This window comes from Brassica oleracea, chromosome C5 (genome assembly GCF_000695525.1).
Source record: "Brassica oleracea var. oleracea cultivar TO1000 chromosome C5, BOL, whole genome shotgun sequence".
Taxonomy (NCBI): Eukaryota; Viridiplantae; Streptophyta; class Magnoliopsida; order Brassicales; family Brassicaceae; genus Brassica; species Brassica oleracea.
The window spans coordinates 29,549,393-29,558,896 of record NC_027752.1 but is presented as its reverse complement, the minus strand read 5'-3'; the positions used below and the strand labels follow the sequence as shown (position 1 = coordinate 29,558,896).

Below are 9,504 nucleotides of genomic sequence, written 5' to 3'. Positions count from 1 at the left end.
ACGTTCTGTCTCAATTTATGAAGAATCCGAGAACTGATCATTGGGAGGCCGCATTACAGGTTCTATGATATCTTAAATCTGATCCGGGTCAAGGGATTTTGTTACGAGCAGATGGAGATTTTCAGATCACTGGATGGTGTGACGCTGATTGGGAAAGTTGTCCACTAACACGACGATCAGTAACAGGCTACTTTGTACAGCTAGGAGGATCACCTATCTCGTGGAAAACAAGAAAACAACCTACCGTGAGTCGTTCTTCAGCTGAGGCTGAATATAGATCCATAGCAGCTGTGACACATGAGTTAATTTGGTTGAAGAGACTGTTAGCGAATTTGGGCGTCGAGCACACGACACCAATGGCTGTCTTTTGTGACAGTAAATCAGCTATTTACATAGCTACAAACTCGGTTTTCCACGAAAGAACGAAGCACATAGAGCTTGATCTGCATTTTGTTTGGGATGAAGTACTATCACGCAACATCAAGCTTCATCATATTAACACGACACTGCAGCTCGCGGATATCTTGACTAAACCAATCGGCAGAGATGGATTTCATTCATTTCGCATCAAGTTAGGCATTCTTAATCTGTATGCTCCAACTTGAGGGGGGTATTGGAGTTTGGCTAAGTAACAGTAACTGAAGCTTCAGATAAGATAAGATACGTGAGATATTCTACTATGGTTATGTTTGTTGCTATAGTTTAGGAGATCGTTTGAGTTGTTGTACAATTGCATAGATTCTCTCCTAAATCCTAGATCCTCTCAGCTTGAGTTGTATAAATGTAAGACTCGTTGTTGATCAATGATATACAGAAAATTCCAAACTCTCTGTTTCTCTTTACAATCACCCCTTATCTATTAGAACTGTCTTACATAACCATTTGTTTAATTATATGATATGTTTCAACCTGAAGAGCTCTCTGATCCACAGCTTCATACCCGTTGGTCGAGCCAATCACTACCCTCCATCTTTGAAAGCCGGCTCGATTGTAAAAGTCGATCGGTTTGGAGTTGGAAGGTGCACTAACAGATAAATGGTGGTGTGAATTGGTAAAATGGCAGAACAAGAGCGGTTAGGTCTGAGCGAGAGGGGCTTTAAGGAAATCTCCGTTGCTGCCGCCGCGTCACCGATGGATGGTTGCAAAAGCCGGAAGGTGAGAATTTTCAGATTCTTTTGTTGATTGATGGATTTCTCTAATAGTTTTGTTTGTTCAGCTAATGGAGGAAGTGTGCGCAACAAAAGAAACTCGAGGCTGAAGAAAACACCGAGAATATCCCCATGAGCGCCTTCTTCAAGCAATCAATGCATGAGTTGGAAGATGTTACTGATGATGTCGATGAGATTGAGATCCTGAGCCAACTTGATTACCATGTAAGGTTGGATCATTAGCTCTGGTTATGTAATTGAGATTGTGTCTAAATTAATTGCATTTATTTCTGATAAGATTGTTTTCAAGGATATGGCCTAAAGCGAGAAAGAAGAGAAGTTATTACTAAATGCATTTTTTCACAAGGATGTGGCTTCAATAGCAAAACGTCTCTCTGAGGCTATTACTTCTTCTATCAACAAGCTTGAAGATAAACATATTGCAGCAACATGTTTTTCTTGATAAGTATACATGTTTTGAAAGTCTTTGATTTTTCTTCTGTGTGATTTAACTCTTACTCTCTGGCTAGATGAATATCCTGTTCTAGGCTCAGCTTGTATTTCAGCAACTGACTACTATAGAAAGTAACGCCTCTCTTTTTACCCTTCTCCTGGAAAAATATCATTTCTACAAATTGCACCGCATTTTTAGTTTTTGTATCTGATAAACTGTTACAGGCTGGGAGAGTTTATGAGTCTATACACACACGGTAAATAAACCCATTTTACTAGACAAGAAAATTGGAAAAGTTTATTGAAGTTGACTCAGCTAGAGAGTTGGTCCCCAAATACAGTGTACAAGGCTACAAACATGTTTGCCTCAAGCAGCAAAGTTGAACGCTTCTATGAGATTTTTCTTCTTCCTAGGGTGAGAGAGGAAATCAGAATCCACAAAAGCTACATTTTTAGTCTCTACCAATCTTAAAAAAAGGCACTCTTCAAGCCCAAAGGATTGCTCTATGGCATTTTACTTCCTCTGTTTAAGGTTTGTTTTTTTTTCTTTTCTTTTCTTTTGTCTTCCTTTTATGACTTTTTTCTAAATAACTTGCATATTTTTGTTAGTCATGCACCATCCCTGAAGCTGTTATTATAGGGAGCATAATACAAAAGTTTCTATTCCTGAAAATTTACCAAGGTAACAAGGACTTACCTTTGTCTTTCCGATAGTTTTGCCAAATTATTGAGCACTTAAAACAAAATTATTCATGTACATGAACTGCAGAGCCACCTTGGTATGTGTGTGGCGGAGATGGAGTTTATTCGCACAAGAAGGTAAATGCAGCCTATACTTTACACGTACATATGTGGGTTACTAATATATGTTATATCTTGTGCCCTTCTTCATTACACTGTGTTTTTGTTTGTGGGTGTGCAATTACTTCATGAAAGCTATACCGGAGAAGAAATATGTGCTGGCTCATCTAGCAATCGATGCGGTCGCTGCTCACTTCTTGAGATTTCGTAAGGAGACAAAAGTTATGCTTGTCATCTTTTGTAACCTCTGTGCAGCTCGAAAGAGTCTCTGGAACTTCCAGCTTTGGCCGTGTTTGATTATGTTACTTAGCTGGAGTAATTGATGTATTAAGCCAACGTCGATCCCACCACCCAAACAATTAAGTAATTCTGGAAAAAAAAATTCTTCAGTTTAAACCCATTAAAAATAAAATAAAAATAAAACTCCTGCATGTAATTATCACTAGAGTTTATTTTTTATTTTATTTTGAAATACTTGTCTTAAAACATAAATAATTGAGAACTACAAATTACCGAAAAAACAAAAATAAACAAAGTTTGGGATAATGAATAGTAGTTTCAAATTAACACCACAAACTAGACTAATCTGCTACACCTATAAAAAACACAAATACTGACAAATCAAACACCATAGCAAAACACACCATGACCTTCAAATATTTATACAAAGCTTCAATTACGTCATCAACCCCGCGCTTGCGCAGGGGCTATACCCACTAGTATTATATTATGGAAGACTTATTATATTTAATAGGCTCGCTGTCGGCTTTATAATGCTCTAATTCAAGCCCAGAATAAAGTCTGAACCCGAAATCCTAAATAGTTCACTAAAATTTTAAAATTGACCAAATATGTAACCGGCATGATAAAACAAAATCATATGTTTTAATAAAATTCTACATATTTTTATTTCTTATTTATTATATTACAATAAAGTTTGAAAACATTAATTGTAAAAATATAATTTTCACATATTTTATTAATTATTAGTTTTTTAAAACCATTTTTCATCCAATGAAGATTTAATAACTAACAACACAAGCAGAAAACTATTTCTATAGCTTTAAAAATTAAAAAAAAAATTACAAAAGAATTTTTTCTAAATAGTTTCCAATTTTTTAATATTTATTTTTTTGTAACTTATATAATATTTTATGATTTATATTTTACTATAATATAAGTTTTTTTATAAAAACAATAATTAAAAACATGTTACTTTATTTTTTTTTTAAATAATAATTATAATAGTTTTATAAATTTAAATGGTAAATTCTAAATATTTTATTGCTATTTTGATGTATTATTTTAAACTAATGTATTAAATATTTTATGAAAAACAAAAAAATAGAGGAAAACCAAAACCAAAATATAAATCTAAAAATCAAAAGCTAAAACCAAAAACTAAAAATCAAAAACAAAAACTAAAATCTAAAAACTAAAATCTAAAAACCAAAAACTAAAACTAAAAGCTAATGAAACAACCATCACCTATATCTTGAGTTTTTGGATTCGCATTGTTTATTTTCTTTACCTCGTTATCTTTCTTTGTCTTCCCCATTGCTCCGCCTTGCCACTGCCCTATAGCGCTGCTACACGTAGCTCCTCCGTCTTCCGCCTTGCCACCAGTGCTGCTCCGCCATCTCGGTTTGTTCCTCAAATTTCTGTTTGTCATTTGCAGTGTTGGTTCTGAAAAATATTGGTTCAAAAGCCAAAAACAAAATTGGATTGTTATTAATTTTTAAGTCATAAAACATCAAAAGATGCTGTTGTAGAGTTTTGAACCTTGGTTTACATACACATAATAATAGAGTTACCAGTAAAACTACTTGATAGTTTGGTTTTAGTTGATACCATAAAAAAAAAAAATCTATCCTTTGACCAGGAAGCACATGTTTCATGGGCTTCTAGTCAGAGCCGGACCTGCTCACTCGCCATCTTTGTTGGCTTGAATTGTGAGAGATGATTGATTATTTTGAAGCAGAAAATATGATAGATTAAAATATTGGTTTTAGGTCATTGGATCAAAAAGAAATCAATGGACTAATGATAAAGAAAGAAGGGGATTAACAAGAGAATGATTTGTAACCATTGAATTAAAAGCAATCAACGGACAAGATTAATCAATCAAAAACTGCTTTATATTTTATAGTTGGTTTGGAAATTACAATTTTATATTTTAACTAATTTTAATTATATAAAAAGTACGTTATCATTTACATTTATAAATTCAACGGTATATAACATTAACAAAGTGACTAGATTTCAGTTTTATAATTTTTATGAAAATGCATTTATGTAAAGTACATATGTAATTTTTTTTAAATATTTTGTATATAATTAATGTAAATGACATATTAAAGTACTTTTAAATTATATTCTAATTATTGGTTATATTTATTTTTATGATTTATAATTTAATTTTAGTGACTTAAATTGTAAATTTTAAAAGTTATGTTATGAGTCAGGTTAAGGTTTTGAAATAAATTAAAAAAAATTAAATATTTAAGTTTGGGTATTGACTTTACATACTATAGTAATAAGATTTTTGTACTTAAAATCAGAATTCAAAGGTATGAGTTAAGGGTATATGATTTAGAGTATGATTTAGGATATATGATTTGGGGTATAGTTTACATTTAGAGTTTACGGTTAGGGTATTAGATTTAAGATTTGAAACTAAATTGTAAAAATATTAAAATTTGAGTTTAAGCTTAAGATTTGAGGTTGTAGTGTTGGCGTCTCCTCGCCCTATTTTCTGAGGTGGCAAGAGGAGAAGAGAGTTGGACTCTACTTTATATTAATAGATATATACAGTATAACCTATTTAAATTAATACTCTATAAATTAATATACACTAAAAATCTCTATAAAATAATATAATTTTATAGTCCCAAATTGAATTTTTGGTTCAATTAGTATATCGATAAATTAATATCTCTATAAATTAATAAAAAATTATAGTTTTGGTATAGTCCCAACATTATTAATTTATAGAGGTTTCACTGTATATAGTGTTTAATAGCCACACAAAAAAATGTGCCTAATTTATAAATCTTCGTGAAAAAATTCATGACTAAATCGTGGTAAAAATATATTTTTGTGTATTAGCCACATGTTTTATTTCATGGAAATTTTGACACGAAATATATGTGGCAATAATGTAGCTATTTTTAGCCACCTTTTATATTGTGGTAATTTCGTGATTTTTTGTTATGAATTTGAATAAAACTTCCACGTTTTTATTTCTTGTAGATTTCTGTGTTAGTACTGAAACATCTTAAGAATCTTGTAAGAGGCAATAATATCCACATAAAAAGGGGTCAAAGATAAAAGATAAATTGAAACAACATAAAAATACAAACTAATATATTTTATTCCTTATCTAACCAAAAACACCAAAGAGTAAAATTTTAATAAAAAAGAAATTTTAATTTTCTTGACAAATATAGAAATGAGCTAAATTCCATTATGTTACTATAAAATACGACATATGATCAGTTTTCCCCTTTTTTATTCATAATCAAAAGTATATAATAGCGACAATCCAATGATTTCACTATTCAATCGGTTCACTGTTCATGAAAAAATGAAATATAATCTAAATGTAGAAGATCGTAATGAAGAAAGATCTTCAAACAATAAGGATAAAACGAGTACGTAAGTGTTACAATACCCAAGAGAGAATTACGTAGTAATTTCTGAATGAATGAAAACTAATGAACTCTTTTCCATGTTTATTTTTTCATGACAATGAGTTATTGAGTCGACTCATCAAGCTTGTCACCTACACGGTCTTCTTCTTATTCGTCGAGTCCTAACCAACATACAGACATCCAAATAGACTAACTAACTTTTCCAGCTGCCACCCTTCTATTAATCTATGGAAAATCTCTCCTTCTTAAGAACCTTGACCGCAATATTTTACACAAAATTTTGGATCTTTTACAACTCATAAAGATTCCCACATAACTTCTTTTCCATCTGATTGAACCATTTAACAAGAACCACTGTAGTAGGCTTGTTATGATGTTGGACAATCTTTGCCCAAACAATATTATGGTTTCTTATCACTTGTTTCACAATGAATCTTTGGAAGTTGAGTTGTAGTCAACACTGAACCCACATATTTCTGTAACTGAGAAACATGAAAAATCGGATGCACATATGAACTAGAATGCAGCTCCAGTTTGTATGGAACTGAATCATGTTTATCCAAGACCTTGTAGAGGTCATAGTATTTAGGAGCATGCAATTTTATATGATTAGAACGAATCAACACTAATTGTTGCATGTAAGGATGAAGCTGCACATACACATAATATTCCACCTCAAAATGTCTTACACTTGTGTGTAAATCAGCTTGTTGCTTCATGTTGATGCTGAACACGCATTAAATGGAACTTCAAAATCAGTAACATCTTCTTTCATACAAACTCTTTTCTCTTTGTTATTTTAATGTGCATGACAACAACACCATGGGACATCAAGCTCTACAACACTTGCAAGAACTTTCCCAATTCCTGGCTGAGCAACAGGCACATATCAATTCCCTTGTTACCTGTCACCAATGAGTCTTCAAAACCCCGCCATAGTACAAGGAGTGAACTCAACGAATAGCAGATCGTAACAGCCATTGGAACCATATCCCAGATAACACAACGATGATCCCAAAAAAAAAAAATTGGCTTCCTTAAATGAACACTACCGCAAATTACTGTCGACCTCAAGATAATGCAATTGAAGATCCATTGAGCTACAAACTCGGCCCCTGAAGTCAATAAAGTCACTGAAGAAACTCATAAAATGCTGTTCACGGATCACATCTTCAATAATTCCATCCCAAAAAAATCTCATCATACAAAGGAAAGATGGACCTCTGGCTCACATGACAGCTTTCTGCATCGCGATGGAATGCACTCACTTCAACGATGGAGAGAGGGACACCAAATACTGTCAACGCTTCGTCAAAAATCTAGCATGAGAAGATTTGAACTGGTTTTCTCGATTGGATGCAATCATAAAAAACTCACTTAGCTTTTTACCTGTTCATGAAACACTACTTTATGTTCATAGAAAAAGAGCATTCGATACCGACCTATTGACAATGTCCCAGAAGAGCGAGGACTCACTATGTTCATTCATTTTGAGGTTTAAATCTGTCCCTTCCAACGCCGTCATGAATGATAATTAGGGGATATCAGCTCTAGGGAACACCATATGGCACGAGTCGCGCTTCTGTGATTTGCTCGACCAGATTACCACCCTCGATAGGGGTGGGCATAATAACCGATACCCGAAACCGATACCCGAAACCGACCCCGACCCGAAGTAAGCGGTTGGGTTCGAGTTCGGTTAGTGCCAAATACCCGATCGGTTTTCACCCTATCCCATTTTGGTTAACCGAACCCGATCGGTTATTACCCGATACCCGAACCTACCCGAACATAACCGAACTTACCCAAAACCTTACCATTTATGATTTATTCCCTTTCCCAAAATTGTGTCGTGCAATATACCCAAGCATCATACAAATCGTTTAGTGTTCCCGAATATTATGTTTCCTAGATTCTTCTTAAGTGGTTAAGATTTAATCTCATAAATTAACACACTGGAAACCTTAAATACTCATCTTTTCTTTTTTTCTTACTCAGTGATGTCGAGAAACCAAACAAGTATTAATTGTCGATTTTTTTTTTCAATTTCTTTCATTTTTTTTGATTTTGCGATGATTAGAAGTTTGATTCAGTTTGATTATGTTTGTATGTGATACACTAAAAATGAATCCCTGCTACTGTCAAGTTAACAGTGGTAATTGTAATATTTGAGATTCAATCCAGAGAACCAGTTTACTCTTTACTCTTATGAGTTCAATAATAAGCTGAAAAACAAGTGGGGTTTTGAGAATTAATTGTGACGCAAGTAACTAGAATACCTAGATGGTTCAAATTCGATTTAAATGAAGCCGGCTTAGGCTCATTAATCGGGTGTCAATGCAAAACTGAACAACTATTCAAGTGCAATGAGGTGCAGTTTAGAACTCATATCACTCGGCTAGAACTATCCACTATCGTGGTCTTGCTCCCTTTGCAGATCGGTCTTGAATCCTAAGTTCTCACTTGGAACAAGACGCGATAACAAGCCTTAGAGACAAGATCTGATTAGTTCACTTAATACCCTAATATCTACTCTCGCTGATTAGGGATACAAAGCTCATTCAATATATGTCAATTTATCTCCTAAGCGGTTACCTAGGTGATTAAATCAGAGATCGAACATTAAGTGATCAATTCAATGTAACCAGTAAGAACAATATGAATGAAAAACAGTTAAGATCACTTATTTGTGTTCAGTTCATGCGGCTAACACCCTACAACCCTAAGCAAGCTTAGCCTACTACTCAATCATAAAGCAGGATGACACAGACATGGTTTCTGAATAATACTGCATATAAAATAAAGTAGAAAGACAAGGGTTCAGGATGATCTTCTCGTGAGGATGAAGCCTTCTCCCTTACAAGTTGCTTAATCCAAAGAAAATAGTTCTAGGTCTCTTGCAAAAACTAACGTAAGAAAAATAAATGATAGCATAGGCCTTTTTATATGGAGGCGCTGGTGGTAAAGAAATAAGAGAGGGTGGAATCTAGGGCAAACTTCCGGAATAGGAAGTTTTCTTAATGATCGGGAACAGTCAGACGCTTGTTCTATTCGGGAACAACCTTCGGGTTGTTCTAGATGGCTGTTCCGCATCGTATCCTTCAAAATGACATCTGACTTCCTGAATCTCTCTTCTTTGCTCTTTCACCTGCTCCAAACCTGGAATGATATCAATTAAACACGAATTAGGACTGAGAATTAGCTCAAAGCACACATATAATGGTATTAAAAACACCATATATCAATTCCCCCAGACTTAGATCCTTGTTTGTCCTCGAACAAGGCCAAGCCTCAAGAACAGGGAGAAAGGTTTGAAAGCGTGGGAACTCGCTTTTCCTGAATAACCATGCTCTTACCAAACATCTCTGAACCATACAAGCTGTAGACTTAGACCGCACACCCTTACCAGAACACCCACGATCGCTGTTCGAAAATCAGCTCCATACTCT

At 34.1% G+C, this 9,504-nt stretch overlaps 1 pseudogene; it reads left to right on the top strand.

The window, feature by feature from the left end:
* The first annotated feature begins 1,056 nt into the window (after positions 1 to 1,056).
* LOC106344946 overlaps positions 1,057 to 9,504 on the top strand; it is a 9,723-nt pseudogene continuing 1,275 nt past the window's right edge.